Here is a 22,250-nt window from a genome sequence, read left to right on the forward strand (position 1 = left end):
GATAAATTTTCTATAGAAAATTGAAAATATCGATAAATTTTCTACAGAAAATTGAAAATATCGATAAATTTTCTATAGAAAATTGAAAATATTGATAAATTTTTTATAGAAAATTGAAAATATCGATAAATTTTCTATAGAAAATTGAAAATATCGATAAATTTTCTATAGAAATTTGAAAATATCGATAAATTTTCTATAGAAAATTGAAAATATCGATAAATTTTCTATAGAAAATTGAAAATATCGATAAATTTTCTATGGATAATTGAAAATATCGATAAATTTTCTATGGATAATTGAAAATATCGATAAATTTTCTATAGAAAATTGAAAATATCGATAAATTTTCTATAGAAAATTGAAAATATCGATAAATTTTCTATAGAAAATTGAAAATATCGATAAATTTTCTATAGAAAATTGAAAATATTGATAAATTTTTTATAGAAAATTGAAAATATCGATAAATTTTCTATAGAAAATTGAAAATATCCATAAATTTTCTATAGAAAATTGAAAATATCGATAAATTTTCTATATAGAATTCAAAATATCGAAAAATCTTCAATAGAAAATTCAAAATATCGATAAATTTTTTATAGAGAATTCAAAATATCGACAAATCTTCTATAGAAATTTCAAAATATTGAAAAATATTTTTTAGAAAATTTTGTATAGAAAATTGAAAATATCGATAAATTTTCTATAGAAAATTGAAAATATCGATAAATTTTCTATAGAAAATTGAAAATATCGATAAATTTTCTATAGAAAATTGAAAATATCGATAAATTTTCTATAGAAAATTGAAGTTATCTATAAATTTTCTATAGAAAATATAGAAAATTGAAGTTATCTATAAATTTTCTATAGAAAATTGAAAATATCGATAAATTTTCTATAGAAAATTGAAAATATCGATAAATTTTCTATAGAAAATTGAAAATATCGATAAATTTTCTATATAGAATTCAAAATATCGAAAAATCTTCAATAGAAAATTCAAAATATCGATAAATTTTTTATAGAGAATTCAAAATATCGATAAATTTTTTATAGAGAATTCAAAATATCGACAAATCTTCTATAGAAATTTCAAAATATTGAAAAATTTTGTATAGAAAATTGAAAATATCGACAAATTTTCTATAGAAAATTGAAAATATCGATAAATTTTCTATAGAAAATTGAAAATATCGATAAATTTTCTATAGAAAATTGAAGTTATCTATAAATTTTCTATAGAAAATTGAAAATATCGATAAATTTTCTATAGAAAATTGAAAATATTGATAAATTTTTTATAGAAAATTGAAAATATCGATAAATTTTCTATAGAAAATTGAAAATATCGATAAATTTTCTATAGAAAATTGAAAATATCGATAAATTTTCTATAGAAAATTGAAAATATCGATAAATTTTCTATAGAAAATTGAAAATATCGATAAATTTTCTATAGAAAATTGAAAATATCGATAAATTTTCTATAGAAAATTGCAAATATCGATAAATTTTCTATAGAAAATTGAAAATATCGATAAATTTTCTATAGAAAATTGAAAATATTGATAAATTTTTTATAGAAAATTGAAAATATCGATAAATTTTCTATAGAAAATTGAAAATATCGATAAATTTTCTATAGAAAATTGAAAATATCGATAAATTTTCTATAGAAAATTGAAAATATCGATAAATTTTCTATAGAAAATTGAAAATATCGATAAATTTTCTATAGAAAATTGAAAATATCGATAAATTTTCTATAGAAAATTGAAAATATCGATAAATTTTCTATAGAAAATTGAAAATATCGATAAATTTTCTATAGAAAATTGAAAATATCGATAAATTTTTTATAGAAAATTGAAAATATCGATAAATTTTCTATAGAAAATTGAAAATATCGATAAATTTTCTATAGAAAATTGAAAATATCGATAAATTTTCTATAGAAAATTGAAAATATCGATAAATTTTCTATAGAAAATTGAAAATATCGATAAATTTTCTATAGAAAATTGAAAATATCGATAAATTTTCTATAGAAAATTGAAAATATCGATAAATTTTCTATAGAAAATTGAAAATATCGATAAATTTTCTATAGAAAATTGAAAATATCGATAAATTTTTTATAGAAAATTGAAAATATCGATAAATTTTCTATAGAAAATTGAAAATATCGATAAATTTTCTATAGAAAATTGAAAATATCGATAAATTTTCTATAGAAAATTGAAAATATCGATAAATTTTCTATAGAAAATTGAAAATATCGATAAATTTTCTATAGAAAATTGAAAATATCGATAAATTTTCTATAGAAAATTGAAAATATCGATAAATTTTCTATAGAAAATTGAAAATATCGATAAATTTTCTATAGAAAATTGAAAATATCGATAAATTTTCTATAGAAAATTGAAAATATCGATAAATTTTCTATAGAAAATTGAAAATATCGATAAATTTTTTATAGAAAATTGAAAATATCGATAAATTTTCTATAGAAAATTGAAAATATCGATAAATTTTCTATAGAAAATTGAAAATATCGATAAATTTTCTATAGAAAATTGAAAATATCGATAAATTTTCTATAGAAAATTGAAAATATCGATAAATTTTCTATAGAAAATTGAAAATATCGATAAATTTTCTATAGAAAATTGAAAATATCGATAAATTTTCTATAGAAAATTGAAAATATCGATAAATTTTCTATAGAAAATTGAAAATATCGATAAATTTTCTATAGAAAATTGAAAATATCGATAAATTTTCTATAGAAAATTGAAAATATCGATAAATTTTCTATAGAAAATTGAAAATATCGATAAATTTTCTATAGAAAATTGAAAATATCGATAAATTTTCTATAGAAAATTGAAAATATCGATAAATTTTCTATAGAAAATTGAAAATATCGATAAATTTTCTATAGAAAATTGAAAATATCGATAAATTTTCTATAGAAAATTGAAAATATCGATAAATTTTCTATAGAAAATTGAAAATATCGATAAATTTTCTATAGAAAATTGAAAATATCGATAAATTTTCTATAGAAAATTGAAAATATCGATAAATTTTCTATAGAAAATTGAAAATATCGATAAATTTTCTATAGAAAATTGAAAATATCGATAAATTTTCTATAGAAAATTGAAAATATCGATAAATTTTCTATAGAAAATTGAAAATATCGATAAATTTTCTATAGAAAATTGAAAATATCGATAAATTTTCTATAGAAAATTGAAAATATCGATAAATTTTCTATAGAAAATTGAAAATATCGATAAATTTTCTATAGAAAATTGAAAATATCGATAAATTTTCTATAGAAAATTGAAAATATCGATAAATTTTCTATAGAAAATTGAAAATATCGATAAATTTTCTATAGAAAATTGAAAATATCGATAAATTTTCTATAGAAAATTGAAAATATCGATAAATTTTCTATAGAAAATTGAAAATATCGATAAATTTTCTATAGAAAATTGAAAATATCGATAAATTTTCTATAGAAAATTGAAAATATCGATAAATTTTCTATAGAAAATTGAAAATATCGATAAATTTTCTATAGAAAATTGAAAATATCGATAAATTTTCTATAGAAAATTGAAAATATCGATAAATTTTTTATAGAAAATTGAAAATATCGATAAATTTTCTATAGAAAATTGAAAATATCGATAAATTTTCTATAGAAAATTGAAAATATCGATAAATTTTCTATAGAAAATTGAAAATATCGATAAATTTTCTATAGAAAATTGAAAATATCGATAAATTTTCTATAGAAAATTGAAAATATCGATAAATTTTCTATAGAAAATTGAAAATATCGATAAATTTTCTATAGAAAATTGAAAATATCGATAAATTTTCTATAGAAAATTGAAAATATCGATAAATTTTCTATAGAAAATTGAAAATATCGATAAATTTTCTATAGAAAATTGAAAATATCGATAAATTTTCTATAGAAAATTGAAAATATCGATAAATTTTCTATAGAAAATTGAAAATATCGATAAATTTTCTATAGAAAATTGAAAATATCGATAAATTTTCTATAGAAAATTGAAAATATCGATAAATTTTCTATAGAAAATTGAAAATATCGATAAATTTTCTATAGAAAATTGAAAATATCGATAAATTTTCTATAGAAAATTGAAAATATCGATAAATTTTCTATAGAAAATTGAAAATATCGATAAATTTTCTATAGAAAATTGAAAATATCGATAAATTTTCTATAGAAAATTGAAAATATCGCTAAACTATAAAATTTATCAAAATATCGATAAATTTTCTATAGAAAATTAAAAATTTATCAAAATATCGATAAATTTTCTATAGAAATTCAAAATATCGATAAATTTTCTATAGAAAATTCAAAATATCAATAAATTTTCTACATGAATTTCAATTTATCGATAAAATTTCTGCAGAAAATTAAAATTATCGATAAATAATCTATTAAAAATTAAAGTAATTGAAAAATGTTCCATATAAATTTAAAATTATCGAGAAAATTTCTAGAGAAAATTAAAGTTTGCGATAAAAAAAAACTTATCGACAAATTTTCTATAGAAAATCAAAGTTATCAAGAAATTTTCTACAGATGAATAAATCTGTTGAAAAATGTTCTATATAAATTTCAATTTCTCTACAAGTTGTCTATAGAAAATCCAAGTTATCGCTAAATCGATTGTATCTCAGTTCCACATTATCTAATAAAATAAAACGTATCGATACACTTTCTATAAATGTTAAAGCTTTGACAAATTTTCTACATAAATTTAAAGTCAATTTTCAATCAATTTAAATAAATTTTTGCATATAAATTTCAGGTCATTGATAAATTTTCTATCGAAATTTAAAGTTATCGATAAATTTTCAATCTCATTTCCAAATTTTCCAAGTTCCAACAAATTTTCTATAGAATTTTCATGTTATCGCTCACATTTCTGTAGAAATTTAAAGTAATAATAAATATTTCCTGAAAACTCCACTTTTTTTAAAATTTACCATTTTTTTTAAACATTTCATTAATAAATGTCTTGTTTCCTAATTACTTATTCCAGCCAATTCATTGGCTATGGCAACTATATTTCCTGATTTGGTCTATGACATCTTAAGACATGAAAATCATCCATCTATAGATGTATGACATCAACACCATTATCATTAATTTTAGGAATAAAATTACTAACTAACCTAAAATCTACAAAAATATATAGATATGTATAATACAAGTAAATATTTGTGTGTTTGTATTAACACAAAAACTAAACCCAGTTTTATTTGTAAAAATTCATATATTGTAGATTGTTTGGAAAAACTATTATTATTTGTTACACAAAAGATAAAATGAAAGTACACCATTTCCCTTTAAATAGATTTATAAAGAAATTTTAATTAAAAATATTTAAACAGGTAATGAAATCTTATAAAAAATAAAGTTATTAAGGTCTTAAACTATAATTTTTTTCATTGTTTTAAATTTAATTTATTTACAGTTTAGTTTGCTGTTGGAAATGCTGTCTCGTTTCTATTGACAATATGAATTGATGATAAAACTAGAGAAAGAGACTAAATGCTGATGTTGACATTTCATTTAATCATAAAATATTAAATAAAAAATTCCTTCATACAAATATGTAAGTGCATGTGTATGTTTGTTAGGGGTAAATATTCCAAAACTTAATAAAAACAACAACAATAACTAAACAATACTCATACTCAGAGACAAACATATTCCTCTCATACTCTTGTTTACCAAATAACGGGAAAGGGAGAACAAACAAAATCAAAACAAAAAAAAAACTATTGTAATCACATGTGTGTATGAGTGGGTATTTGTTCTGCTTTCAGTCTTTTACACTGATAAGTAATCGTTGTTATTATTATTTGTTTGTGTATATTTTCATAGTTGTTTTTGGTAGAGCAAGTGGGGGTCACACAAAATACCATAATAAAATCAGCAATTACATACATATACTCGTAATTTGACATAGTTATATAGCATACTTATAGGATATGTCATGATATGATGAGTTGACAAAAAATATCTACACACTCCACAACATAGAGATTGTAAATGTAGTTTTAGCTTGAAAACAAGACAAAAATCAAAGTGGCCAATCAGTAAATTGTGTTACTTTCATAAGTTGTTTCGTTGACTAGTTGTTTTTTTTTTGTTTTTATCAACTTTTTGCAAAATATTTATAAGCATATAATTTATATGTCTTTGTATTCATATGTATTGATAATCACAGAATTTTTGTTGTCAATTAAGAGACACAACAACTTGGGTTTTTTTGCTACGAAATAAAGTGGAGTTAACAACAAATAACAAAGGATAAGGGCTATAATAAATCGATTAGTGTGTTAAAGTTTTTAAGTAAAATACAATATTTAGGAATATGTAATTGGAAAATTATAAATTATCGATAAATTCTCTATATAATATTTGTGGTATCAATGAATTTTTAAAAGAAAGTTTAAGTTATCAATATTTTTTCAGAAAATTATATTGAGTAAATAGATGTTATCGATAAATTTTCTAGAGCAAATTTTAAATATCGATAAATTTTCCAGAGAATTTCTATAGAAAATTCAAGTTAATAACATTTTCTACAGAAATTTTAGTTTTCGATACATTTTCTAGAGAAAATTCAAAATATCAATAAATTTTTCTATACAAAATTAAATTTATCTGAAAATGTTGCACATAACTTTTACTTTATAGTTACATTTTCTATAAAACACTAAATTAATCGATAACTTTTCAAGAGAAAATTCAAAATATCGATAAATTTTCTATACAAAAATTTTCAATAGAAAATTCAAACTATCGATAAATTTTCTAAAAAAAATTCGAAATATCCATAAATTTTCTAGATAATATCGAAAAATATTCTAGAGAAAATTCATGCTATCGATAAATTTTCTATATGAAATTCAAAATATCAATAGATTTTCCAGATAAAATTCAAAATATCGATAAATTTTCAAGATAAAATTCAAAATATCAATAAATTTTCAAGAGAAAGTGCAAAATATCGATACATTTCAAGATAAAGTTCAAAATATCGATAAACTGTCAAGAAACTATAGAAAATTCAAAATATTGATAAATTTTCTATAGAAAATTCCAAATTTCGGTAAATTTTCTAAAAAAAATTAAAAATATCGACAAACTCAATAAAAAATTTAAAATATCGATAAATTTTCTATAAAAAATTCAAATTTCTATAAATTTTCAATAAAAATTCAGTTACCGATAAATGTTCTATAGAAAATTCAAAATATCAAAAAATTTTCAATAGAAAATTGAAAATATTGAATAATTTTCTATTAAAAATTAAAAATATTGAAAAACTTTCTGTAAAAAATTCAGTTATCGATAAATTTTCTATAGAAAATTGAAAATATCGATAAATTTTCTATAGAAAATTCAAAATATCGATAAATTTTCTATAGAAAATTCAAAATATCGATAAATTTTCTATAGAAAATTCAAAATATCGATAAATTTTCTATAGAAAATTCAAAATATCGATAAATTTTCTATAGAAAATTCAAAATATCGATAAATTTTCTATAGAAATTTCAAAATATCGATAAATTTTCTATAGAAAATTGAAAATATCGATAAATTTTCTATAGAAAATTGAAAATATCAAAAAATTTTCTATAGAAAATTTAAAACATCGATAAATTTTCTATAGAAAATTGAAAATATCGATAAATTTTCTATAGAAAATTGAAAATATCGATAAATTTTCTATAGAAAATTGAAAATATCGATAAATTTTCTATAGAAAATTGAAAATATCGATAAATTTTCTATAGAAAATTTAAAATATCGATAAATTTTCTATAGAAAATTTAAAATATCGATAAATTTTCTATAGAAAATTAAAAATATCGATAAATTTTCAATAGAAAATTAAAAATATCGATAAATTTTCAATAGAAAATTAAAAATATCGATAAATTTTCAAGAGAAAATTGAAAATATCGATAAATTTTCAAGAGAAAATTGAAAATATCGATAAATTTTCTATAGAAAATTAAAAATATCGATAAATTTTCTATAGAAAATTAAAAATATCGATAAATTTTCTATAGAAAATTAAAAATATCGATAAATTTTCTATAGAAAATTAAAAATATCGATAAATTTTCTATAGAAAATTAAAAATATCGATAAATTTTCTATAGAAAATTAAAAATATCGATAAATTTTCTATAGAAAATTAAAAATATCGATAAATTTTCTATAGAAAATTAAAAATATCGATAAATTTTCTATAGAAAATTCAAAATATCGATAAATTTTCTATAGAAAATTCAAAATATCGATAAATTTTTTATAGAAAATTCAAAATATCGATAAATTTTCTATAGAAAATTAAAAATATCGATAAATTTTCTATAGAAAATTAAAAATATCGATAAATTTTCTATAGAAAATTCAAAATATCGATAAATATTCTATAGAAAATTCAAAATATCGATAAATTTTCTATAGAAAATTCAAAATATCGATAAATTTTCTATAGAAAATTGAAAATATCGATAAATTTTCTATAGAAAATTCAAAATATCGATAAATTTTCTATAGAAAATTCAAAATATCGATAAATTTTCTATAGAAAATTCAAAATATCGATAAATATTCTATAGAAAATTCAAAAGATCGATAAATTTTCTATAGAAAATTCAAAATATCGATAAATTTTCTATAGCAAATTCAAAATATCGATAAGTTTTCTATAGAAAATACAAAATATTAATAAATTTTCAAAATATTGATAAATTTTCAAAATATCGATAAAATTTCTATAGAAAATTTAAAATATCGATAAATTTTATATAGAAAATTTAATATATCGATAAATTTTCTATAGAAAATTTAATATATCGATAAATTTTCTATAGAAAATTTAATATATCGATAAATTTTCTATAGAAAATTTAAAATATCGGTAAATTTTCTATAAAAAATTAAAAAGATCGATAAATTTTCTATATAAAATTCAAAAGATCAATTTTCTATATAAAATTCAAAATATCGATACATTTTTTATAAAAAAATAAAATATAGATATAATTTCTATAGAAAATTCTAAATATCGATAAGTTTGTTCCGAAAACTGAAAGTTATCCACAATTTTTTTTAGAAAATTTTTGATGTATTGTGTAAAAATTCTATACAAATTTTAGTCATTGTTAAAAACTTTAACTTTTTACTAAAATATTTTAAAATAAAAACAGCATAATTACACCTTATTTTTTGTGCATAATTATTCATATTTTATTATTCCTGGTGTTATCTGTTTTTTGTTTTTTTTTTTCATTTGCTTGTATTTTATGCCAGACAACAACATTACAAATCCTTTTACTTTTTTTCTTCATCATATTCAGTTGTTTAAATTTTATATGACTCACATCGTTCAAAGTTGATACTTCTTGTCCTAAAGCCAGATGACTGGGCTTAACTATAGTCAAACAAAACGAAAAGTACTTTTTCATCTTGGTGCTTTTTTTGGTTTTTGCTTGTAATAATTTCCTTTTTATTTTTTTTTTTTGCATTTATGAATATTTATGCAAATGTGTTAATGGATCTGCCATAAAAAAAACCAATACACACACATACTTGCAATTACTGCAAAACACCTCTGTGTGTTTTAGTGTAGACATGTGAGTGTTTGTGTGTCAAACATATACACATATGTATGAGTGTGTGTGCAAGTGTCTGATTGTGTTTGTATTTGTGTGTACACACATTTACATGTTTTTGGGGTAAATTAAGTCATAAGGTGCAGTGTGACAAACCTTTTAAAACACACTTGGGACAATAGACAATTACATATGTATATTACTCGTTTGATAACAGGGTATTGCTATAACAAGCTGGTATTTGTTAAGGTCTATACTCAAGATTGTTCTCAGTCAAATTATTCGATTAAATTTTTAGAATTCTTAAGTAAAATTTGCATTGCTAAATACTTCCATTATACTCACTTGACATTTAAAAAATACCTCTTTTCGCAAACACCCTTTTCCATATGCATATTTACTCTGCACGAGCACATCTATCAGTCCGTCCTTTAATACTCAAACAGAAATGGACTTGTAACTGTTTATGCTGCTTTTACTATGCCAGTGAGTTGGCGAACATATTTGTACAGGTTGAGTTGAGTTGTTACAGACGTTAGTCCTTTTTTTCGAACCCAAAATCTCTTACTCCTGAGAAAATTTTTCAATTTACATATGCATATTTATAATGTTTTATATGTCTCCCATTTTTACACACACAGATGTGTGAATGTATCAGGATTCATTATTTGTGTGAGAGTGTGTGTTGTTTTATCATCTGTGTTTTGGTGTAAAAATTTTTAACAGACAAAGAGAATTTTAAATTAATCAACAATTCAACAAAACATCGGTACAAAATAAAAAAAGAGAGTAGGAGAGCAATGAGGTGTACCGTATCAAAAAGGATTTAAGTTTCAAATATATGTTGCATACATCCAGGGGAGGAAGGGGGTGACATGAGGATTAAGTCGATGTAATTGTTGGTAACAAATCTGTTGTTAAGTGTATGAGTGAGGGAGAGTATCATGCTTTGGATTAACAACCAACACCTGTATCCACTTAAACCGGCTTTTTTAATTTATTTAAAATCTAAAGTTGGATTTCATTCTCATACATATTAACTCACACCAGCAAACACAAATGAATAATACAAAATTAATTAGCCATGAAGCTTATTAAGTAGAAATAAACAAGAACTTTATCCCAGTGCTAGGAACAATAATATAAATTGAATTAAAAGACATTTATATTTTTGTAAAAAAATTTACTGATAACTATCAAGACATAAAATAATGTAGAACTTTTATAGATAACTTACAAGTTTCTAAAAAAATTCTATAGAAAGTTAAAGTATCGATAAATTTTCTCAAGAAAATCCAAGTAACCGATAAATTGCTTATAGAACTTCAAGTTATCGTTATTTTTTTTTATAGAAAATTAAAAATATCGATTAATTAACTATAAAAAAATAAAGTTATCGAACAGTTTTATACACAAAATCAAAGTAAAAGATAAATTTTCTATAGAAAATTAAAGCTATCGAAAAATTTTCTCTTTATAATTAATTTTTCGATAATATTTCTACAAAAAATTAAAATTATCGATAAAAAATCAAATTAAATGATAAATTGCCTATAAAAATTTAAGATATTGATTAATTTTCTATTGAAAATTAAAGTTATCGGTAAATTCCGATCAAAAAAATTCATGTTATCAATACATTTTCTATAGAAAATGAGAGTTATCAATAAAAAATCTTATCTATCGACAAATTGTCTATAAAATTTGTATAGAAAATTAAAGTTATGGATAAAATTTCTTTTGGCAATTAAAGCTATCGACAATTTTGCCATAGAAAATTAAAGTTGTCGATAAATAATCAAAGTTTTCTGTAAATTGTCTATAAAAATACAAGATATCGATAATTTTTTTATAGAAAATTTAAGTTATCGACAAATTTTCTCCATATAATTAAAGTTATCGATATTTTTTTTTATAGAAAATTCAAGTTATCGATTAATTTTCTATAGAAAATTCAAGTCGATCGATTAATTTTCTATTGAAAATTTTTAGTTATCTATAAATTCTCTATAGAAAGTTAAAGTAATCGATAAATTCTTTTCCGAAAATTTAAGCAATTGATACATTTTCTTTAGAAAATTAAAGTTATCGATAAAAAATCAAAGTTATCGATTTGTTAATTAATTAAAAAATTGTTGAAATTTCCGTAGAAAATTAAAGTGAAGTTTTCTATACAAAATTCAAGTAATCGATAAACTTTCTATAGAAAATTCAAGGAATCGATAAATTTCCATTGGAAAATTCAAGTTATCGATAAATTTCTATTGGAAAATTCAAGTTATCGATAAATTTCCATTGGAAAATTCAAGTTATCGATAAATTTCCATTGGAAAATTCAAGTTGTCGATAAATTTCCATTGGAAAATTCAAGTTATTGATAAATTTCTATTGGAAAATTCAAGTTATTGATAAATTTCTATTGGAAAATTCAAGTTATCGATAAATTTTCTATAGAAAAGTAAAGTTATCGATAACTTTTCTATAGAAAAGTAAAGTTATCGATAACTTTTCTATAGAAAAGTAAAGTTATCGATAACTTTTCTATAGAAAAGTAAAGTTATCGATAACTTTTCTATAGAAAAGTAAAGTTATCGATAACTTTTCTATAGAAAAGTAAAGTTATCGATAACTTTTCTATAGAAAAGTAAAGTTATCGATAACTTTTCTATAGAAAAGTAAAGTTATCGATAACTTTTCTATAGAAAAGTAAAGTTATCGATAACTTTTCTATAGAAAAGTAAAGTTATCGATAACTTTTCTATAGAAAAGTAAAGTTATCGATAACTTTTCTATAGAAAAGTAAAGTTATGGATAACTTTTCTATAGAAAAGTAAAGTTATCGATAACTTTTCTATAGAAAAGTAAAGTTATCGATAACTTTTCTATAGAAAAGTAAAGTTATCGATAACTTTTCTATAGAAAAGTAAAGTTATCGATAACTTTTCTATAGAAAAGTAAAGTTATCGATAACTTTTCTATAGAAAAGTAAAGTTATCGATAACTTTTCTATAGAAAAGTAAAGTTATCGATAACTTTTCTATAGAAAAGTAAAGTTATCGATAACTTTTCTATAGAAAAGTAAAGTTATCGATAACTTTTCTATAGAAAAGTAAAGTTATCGATAACTTTTCTATAGAAAAGTAAAGTTATCGATAACTTTTCTATAGAAAAGTAAAGTTATCGATAACTTTTCTATAGAAAAGTAAAGTTATCGATAACTTTTCTATAGAAAAGTAAAGTTATCGATAACTTTTCTATAGAAAAGTAAAGTTATCGATAACCTTTCTATAGAAAAGTAAAGTTATCGATAACTTTTCTATAGAAAAGTAAAGTTATCGATAACTTTTCTATAGAAAAGTAAAGTTATCGATAACTTTTCTATAGAAAAGTAAAGTTATCGATAACTTTTCTATAGAAAAGTAAAGTTATCGATAACTTTTCTATAGAAAAGTAAAGTTATCGATAACTTTTCTATAGAAAAGTAAAGTTATCGATAACTTTTCTATAGAAAAGTAAAGTTATCGATAACTTTTCTATAGAAAAGTAAAGTTATCGATAACTTTTCTATAGAAAAGTAAAGTTATCGATAACTTTTCTATAGAAAAGTAAAGTTATCGATAACTTTTCTATAGAAAAGTAAAGTTATCGATAACTTTTCTATAGAAAAGTAAAGTTATCGATAACTTTTCTATAGAAAAGTAAAGTTATCGATAACTTTTCTATAGAAAAGTAAAGTTATCGATAACTTTTCTATAGAAAAGTAAAGTTATCGATAACTTTTCTATAGAAAAGTAAAGTTATCGATAACTTTTCTATAGAAAAGTAAAGTTATCGATAACTTTTCTATAGAAAAGTAAAGTTATCGATAACTTTTCTATAGAAAAGTAAAGTTATCGATAACTTTTCTATAGAAAAGTAAAGTTATCGATAACTTTTCTATAGAAAAGTAAAGTTATCGATAACTTTTCTATAGAAAAGTAAAGTTATCGATAACTTTTCTATAGAAAAGTAAAGTTATCGATAACTTTTCTATAGAAAAGTAAAGTTATCGATAACTTTTCTATAGAAAAGTAAAGTTATCGATAACTTTTCTATAGAAAAGTAAAGTTATCGATAACTTTTCTATAGAAAAGTAAAGTTATCGATAACTTTTCTATAGAAAAGTAAAGTTATCGATAACTTTTCTATAGAAAAGTAAAGTTATCGATAACTTTTCTATAGAAAAGTAAAGTTATCGATAACTTTTCTATAGAAAAGTAAAGTTATCGATAACGTTTCTATAGAAAAGTAAAGTTATCGATAACGTTTCTATAGAAAAGTAAAGTTATCGATAACTTTTCTATAGAAAAGTAAAGTTATCGATAACTTTTCTATAGAAAAGTAAAGTTATCGATAACTTTTCTATAGAGAAGTAAAGTTATCGATAACGTTTCTATAGAAAAGTAAAGTTATCGATAACGTTTCTATAGAAAAGTAAAGTTATCGATAACTTTTCTATAGAAAAGTAAAGTTATCGATAACTTTTCTATAGAAAAGTAAAGTTATCGATAACTTTTCTATGGAAAAGTAGAGTTATTGATAACTTTTCTATAGAAAAGTAGAGTTATCGAAAACTTGTCTATAGAAAAGTAGAGTTATCGATAACTTATCTATAGAATAGTTAAGTTATCGATATCTTTTCTATAGAATAGTTAAGTTATCGATAACTTTTCTATAGAATAGTTAAGTTATCGATAACTTTTCTATAGAATAGTTAAGTTATCGATAACTGTTCTATAGAATAGTTATGTTATCGATAACTTTTCTATAGAATAGTTAAGTTATCGATAACTATTCTATAGAATAGTTAAGTTATCGATAACTTTTCTATAGAATAGTTAAGTTATCGATAACTTTTCAATAGAATAGTTAAGTTATCGATAACTATTCTATAGAATAGAAAAGTTATCGATAACTTAACTATTCTATAGAAAAGTTAAGTTATCGATAACTTTTCTATAGAATAGTTAAGTTATCGATAACTTTTCTATAGAATAGTTAAGTTATCGATAACTATTCTATAGAATAGTTAAGTTATCGATAACTTTTCTATAGAATAGTTAAGTTATCGATAACTTTTCTATAGAATAGTTAAGTTATCGATAACTTTTCTATAGAATAGTTAAGTTATCGATAACTATTCTATAGAATAGTTAAGTTATCGATAACTTTTCTATAGAATAGTTAAGTTATCGATAACTATTCTATAGAATAGTTAAGTTATCGATAACTGTTCTATAGAATAGTTAAGTTATCGACAACTTTTCTATAGAATAGTTAAGTTATCGATAACTATTCTATAGAATAGTTAAGTTATCGATAACTTTTCTATAGAATAGTTAAGTTATCGATAACTTTTCTATAGAATAGTTAAGTTGTCGATACATTTTTTCTTGATAAGTGAAGTTATCGACAAATTTTCTATAGAAAATTCATGTTATCTATAATTTTTTTAGAAATTTCAAGTTATCGATGTATTTTCTCTTGATAATTGAAGTTATCGATAAATTTTCTAAATAAAATTGATGTTATCGATAATTTTTTTTACATTTTCAATAGAAAATGAAGGTTATCAATAAATTGTCTATAAAAATTCAAGTTATCTATACATCTCCTATAGAAAATTCAAGTTATCGATAAATGTTCTAATGAAAATTAAATATAGAAAATTAAAATTAACGATAAAAGTTTTATAACTTGAATTACCTATAATAAATGTATCGATAATTGGAATTTTCTTTAAAAAATAATTGATAGCTTGAATGTAGTCTAACAAAATGTATATCTCTAACTTGAATTTTTATAAAACATTTAAATTTATTATTATTTTTTATGTGTATTTAAAAACTTTCAAAATTCTTTAACATCCTTTATCATAATCTGCCATTGTTTGTGTAAAGTTGTTAAGAACATTTAGATAAATATGTGTTTACTAGTTAACTTAACTGTAAATCAAAACAAAAATCTTGTTGTAGAAACAAAAACGAAAAAAAAGCAACGAAAACTAAACCCTTAAGAAGAAGTCTGTTGTAAATTACTCTGTTTTTAACTTACAAATAAGAATTTTTGTCACTCATACGCCTTGATGCACAATTTAATTTTGTTAAAATCTACGTACGAATTTATACTAAAAGCAACAACTACAATATAACACTATAACAGTACAGTTACATTTATTTAACTCCTTTTACTCAAGATGAATATAAAATAAGTAAAGCTACCTTTTTGTGAACAGTGTGTAGAGGTATGTATTGCAAGGCATTAAACTGTTTTTAGTTGTCGTGGTAAAAGAATGTCTAAAGATAAACTTTAGTTAACATTACGTTGCATACACTCAGGCGCTCTCACATATATGAATAGTTATTCATACGTATGGATGTGTGAAAGTGTGTTTTTATGCAATATTTTTTATATGTTTTAGTGTCATGTCAGGGTATTTTATTAAGTTGAAATAGACGACTTTAAATAAATCCCTGTCTTATAGAGGCAAGTAAGTATGTGCGGATGTGAGAGCTGGCAACAAGAAGTCTCCTGCTTTTTTTGTTTTGTTCTTAAATTCATTTCTTTAACTGTTAACTGCTCACATGTGTTGGGGTAACTTTACTTACTCATTTCTTTAGAACTCCCGCTCTCTGTTAGTTGCTTTTTTTGTTGTAAATCACTAGTGTGCAAGTGATGTTTTCTTGTTTTGTAATTGTATTGCAGTTCTTATAGTGATTGTAGCTCTATGTGTGAGCTTTCTTCTAAAACATCTATTAGGGATGCCCTTACTTACCCCTTTTAACATTTTCGATGCTCCGAATTGTAAATTCCCTCGATTTAAATCGGCCCCCATGCCAATATTTCATATGCGAAAAAATTACCTTTTTATCCTCTGCTTCAGCTCACTAATTACTGACGCCAGGACAAAAAATTTGCGAAATGATGTCTGCAAAAAAACTTAATTTTATCGACAGCTTATTTTTCCTCCATACAAATGGGTCCACCTTAATTTATATGTTTTTGTGTATGTTTAGCATGTGTTGTTTATTATTGTATACATTTTATGTTGATTAATTGTTTCATTTTAATTTAAATTGTAACTTTTACAACTCTGTCTGCAGAAAAAAACAGAGTTTTATTGTTCACTTTTATATTTTTTTATATTCTTAAAAATATCATTTGTTATTGTTGTAGTTAGTGATGAACTTCTTTTAATTTTTACAATTCTAATTAAAACTAAGATTGCTTAGAAGGGGAGGTAAGAGATTTAGCCTTTTGTTTAAACAAGATTAATACTTGTTATCTAGAAAATTAAATTGAAGTTGGAGTAGAAAGCATATTATTTCAAAATTTAGTTAGAGTTATAGAAAATTTTAGTGATAATCCATATAGCCAGTACTTATGACTTCAGTTTGAAAATGTCACCTTAGGAACTAGTTCTATGGAATCGTTGTAACAGTTCGGGAAACAGTTCTCTAATCAATAATTTTGGAAATTGTCAACCTCAGAATTAGTACTAAGGAAGCGATATATAACTAACACATCATCTTAAGAACGCTTCAAGAACTAGTTCTTCCATCATTGTTTTTTAGTTTTAAATTGTCAAACTTGGAACTAGTTCTGGGAACCAGTTAAAGACATTTTAGTTTATTTTATTACATTAATAATATAATATTAATTTTAAAAATAGTACTTTTGAATCAAGTACTTTTTTACATTTTTTTTAAACATTTTCAATTTATTTGATTAAATATAACATTAACTTTGACAAATAAACAAAAATAGAAAATTTCTTAAAAAGTACCTTTTTAGGTACTTTTTGCAAAAAGTACTTTTTATTGTTTTCTTTCCAATTTTCCATAAATTTAGTAGAAAATAATATTAAAATACAAAAATATACAAAATTTGTTTAAGAATTAAGATTTTGGTACTATTTCAAAAAGTTTTTTTTTTATGAATTAAAAAAATAATATTAACTTGAAAAAATACAAATTTTTAAAATAGAACTTTTTTATGTACTTTTAGCATAAAGTACTTTTTGGCATTTTTTTAAAAATATTTTCAATTTATTTGATTTAAAGTTATATTAACAAATAAACAAAAATAGAAAATTTCTTAAAAAGTACCTTTTTAGGTACTTTTTGCAAAAAGTTTTTCTTTTAAATTTTCCATAAATTTAGTAGAAAATAATATTAACATTGCTTTAACAGTACTTCTTATGTGTTGCTGACTAACTATATTGGTACTATTTTAAATAGTTTTTTTATGTTTCTTTAATATTTTTAATAAATGTAATAAAAAATATAAATTTTTTTCAAATAGTACTTTTTTCATAAAGTACTTTTTATATTTTTTTTAAATATTTTCAATTTATTCGATTGAAAATAATATTAACTTTGAAAAATAAACGAAAATATAAAATTTCTTAAAAAGTATCTTTTTAGGTACTGTTTGCAAAAAGTACTTTTTATATTTTTGTTTCCAATTTTCCATAAATTTATTAGAAAATAAAATTAATAAAATTAAGAGTACTTTTTATGAGTTTCTTTTCATTCCATAAATTTATTGGATAATAATATTGAAAAGTTTTAAAATTTCTTAAAAATATTTCGCATTTTGCCAAAAGTACTTTTTAAAATTTTCTTACATATTTTCAAGAAATATGATAAAAAATAATATTTACAGGAAACAAATAGTTAAACAAATATAATTTCACAAATAGTACTTTTTGGGTTCTTTTTGCAAAACAATTGGTCGATTCAAACGGTCTCCTATTAGGTCGTATTGTCACAATATCATAAAATATTTTTTTAGTTTAAATAAATTTTTGTTGGGTTTCAAACAAAAAAGTTATAAACTAATAAGACTTTTAGAACTATGTTTATTGGTTTGTCATAAAATAACACTTTTTTTGTTTGCAGCTCAACAAGAATTTGTTTAAACTAAAAAAATATTTTACGACATTATGACAATACGACCTAATAGGAGACCGTTTGAATCCCCCAAATACTTTTTAGGTTTTTCCAACAAATTTATTTAAAATTAAAATAAAAGAAAACCATTGAAAATATTTTTTGCAGACAGGCTCATAAAATGTACTTTTTATAAATTTTGAACTTCAACAAATATATGAAAAATAAAAAATTTCACAAAGAGTACTTTTTTTGGTACTTTTTGCAGAAAGTACTTTTTAAGATGTTGCTTTATATTTTCAATAAATTTATTTGAAAATAAAATTAACATTAAAAATCAGAGTACATTTTTAGGTACAATTTGTAGAAACTACTTTTATGATTTTCTTATTTATTTTCATTAAATATAATAAAAAGGTATCTTGACAGGGAAAAAACAGATTAAAATAAAAGAAAAATACTTTAAAATATACAAATATAATTTATTTTCATTAAATATAATAAAAGAAAAATTATTAACTTAAAAAAATACATAAAAATAAAAAAGTACTTTTAAATATACAAATGTAAAATAATCACAAAGAGTAGTTTTTTCGGCACTATTTGCAAAAAGTAACTTTTTGTGGTTTTCTTCTATATTTTCCATAAATTTATTTGAAAATATAATTAGTAGTGATAAATAAACATAAATAAAATATTTCACAAATAGTACTTTTTTAGGTACTTTTTGCAAAAAGTACTTTTTATGATTTTCTTATTTATTTTCATTAAATATATTAATAAAATAATCTTAACTGGAAAAATTAAATAAAACTAAAAAAGTACTTTAAATATACAAATATCACAAATAGTAGTATTTTCGGTACTATTTGCAAAAAACACTTTTTATTGTTTTCTTCTATATTTAACATACATTTATTTGAATATATAATTATAAATAAACTAAAATCAAATATTTCATAAAGAGTACTTTTTTAAGTACTATTTTCTAAAAGTACTTTTTATGATTTTCTTATTTATTTTCTTTAAATATAATAAAAAAGTATCTTAACTTAAAATAATACTTAAAAATAAAAAAGTACTTTTAAATATACAAATGTAAAAAAATCACAAAGAGTAGTTTTTTCGGTACTATTTGCAAAAAGTACTTTTTTGTGGTTTTCTTCTATATTTTCCATAAATTTATTTAAAAATATAATTAGTAGTGATAAATAAACAAAAATAAAACATTTCACAAATAGTACTGTTTTAGGTACTATTTGCAAAAAGTACTTTTTATGATTTTCTTTTTTATTTTCATCAAATATAATACAAACAGAATAATCGTAATTGGCAAAAATACTTAAAAGTTAATAAAATACTAAAAAGTCCTTTTACAGTTTAAACTCAAAAATTCTTAAAATTTCTACTACAAGTGAATTTTCAACCCATGTCATAGCAGGTGGACGATTGGCCGAATAAACGTAACATCTCACTATTAAATTCAATAGTACCAATAAACCAGAATTTGAGAAAAAAAAAATTTTTCAGAGAGCTGGGGTGAACTCATAACCTCTCGTTTTATAGTGAAATTCGCCAATCACTAATCCACAGTGTTCTTATTTTTACTGCTCTCTATTTGTTATTAAGACATACATGTGAGTCAACTCTAATTTTTTGGTAAAAAATTAATAAATGTGCGAATTATTAGGGCGTTATATGTGTCGTTGGAAATGTCCTGTCATGTATGTAAGTTATTATGGGGCTACAGAGAGTTCATTTCAACAAACAGACGGGCAGAAAAACATAACTATATCGACTCCACTATCTATAACTGTCCAGAATATATATAGTTTACGGATTCGCAAATGAAAAATATAGAAATTACAAACGGAATGACAAACTTTTGTATACTCTTTTGTACTCATGGTGGAGGGTATAAAAACAAATATGTGAAATATAACAAATGTGTTAATCAATACAATGAAAATACATAATATAGTCATATAAATAAGTAAAAACTCTACTGCAGACACATTTATAAATCAATAAAAACAATTCAAATAACCCCTTAGGAATTTCACTGTAGCTAGCAGTGATTCTCCATATTCATTTTAAGCAATTTCCAACTGGGTCCCTTTTTACTTTCAACTGGTTACTGGTGAAAAATAACAGCAGTACATATCAAAAAAAAAACAAAAAGTTAAAAAACCATAAACATGGACGAGTAAAACAAATAAACAGTAGTCAAAATTAATAAACATGCAATAATAATTTCAAGTTGCTTTTTTCTCTTTTTATGAAAATATACACACACATTTATAATCAATTACATATATCTATGTACATATACAGGTGTATGAGTTCAGTCAGGTTTGTATGTGTTTATATGCAGTCAAAAGAATAAAACAAATAAATAAATTTATTTATTTATTTAAATAAAAAACATATTTATGTAGCTGTACATACAATACATTCATACAGTTGTGTATTTATGAATAAAATATGAATTTTATATATATTTTTTTTAAAAACAAATTTGTTTATTATTTTTAATATGTATTTATGTGTATACTTATAAATAAATACAGATATTTATATACATAAGTATATATCCCAGCAGTTTGGAAAGTTCCAATTGAAAACCATATACTAGCTATATTACTACTTGTGGCTGCTATAGTGGATATCATATGCATTTCGGCAGCATATTCACTAATGAATATGCTGGCGAAATCTCAGTGGTGACTAAATAATTCTTTTAAAATATTATTCAATTAATTGCTTTATTTACCGACTTAAAGACACGATTATGTTTCAGCTAGTTTTCATATGAAAAATCGATTTTTGCTTGAAAATAACTGATCACAGATTATCATTATTTTTCCATTTGCATCAACTTATAGCCAGGATTATGTTTCATTAAATTTTCATACGAAAAGTCGATAATTGGTTAAAATATAACAAAACAGTGATCACATTTTAACATCCTTAAGTGATCATCCATAAGTGATCTCAGATTATTGACCACTGTTTAACGACTTATACCGATTTTTTTTCTTCATTTCATGTCAAGTGAACAAACTTTTCAAATCGATGTCTTCGGATTGGAATGAAATTTGCATCAATGTGTTTTTTCTCATCCATATAACTTATTACCTATTGTTCTTAGCAATATGTGTACCAAACAGATTAAACAAAAATGTCTTCAATCTTTGGAAAAAAAAAATTTTAAAAAAACAAGTATATACCCTTCACCAAATTATACTTCAAAATTCAAATTCTAAATACTTTTAGGTAAACAAAATTTATTTTTTTTTGTAATTGTTTTTAAAATTTTTTTTTTTCGAAATTGTTTTTTAATTTTTTTAAAAAAAAGTTTTTTAAAAAATTTTTTTTTTGGAAAAAAAATTTATGACAAAAAAAATTTTTTGATGAAAAAAAAATTCGGGTCAAAAAATATTTTTTCCGATTTTGACCCATTGTAGGTCCAACTTACTATATATAGCCTTATTTACATCGTTGCAATGGACTTTGAAATATCTATCATTAGATATCCATATTGTCTATATTAATGACTTAGTAATCCATATATAGATCAAAAATCGAGGTTATCCC

This window comes from Calliphora vicina, chromosome 5 (assembly GCF_958450345.1).
Source record: "Calliphora vicina chromosome 5, idCalVici1.1, whole genome shotgun sequence".
Lineage (NCBI taxonomy): Eukaryota > Metazoa > Arthropoda > Insecta > Diptera > Calliphoridae > Calliphora > Calliphora vicina.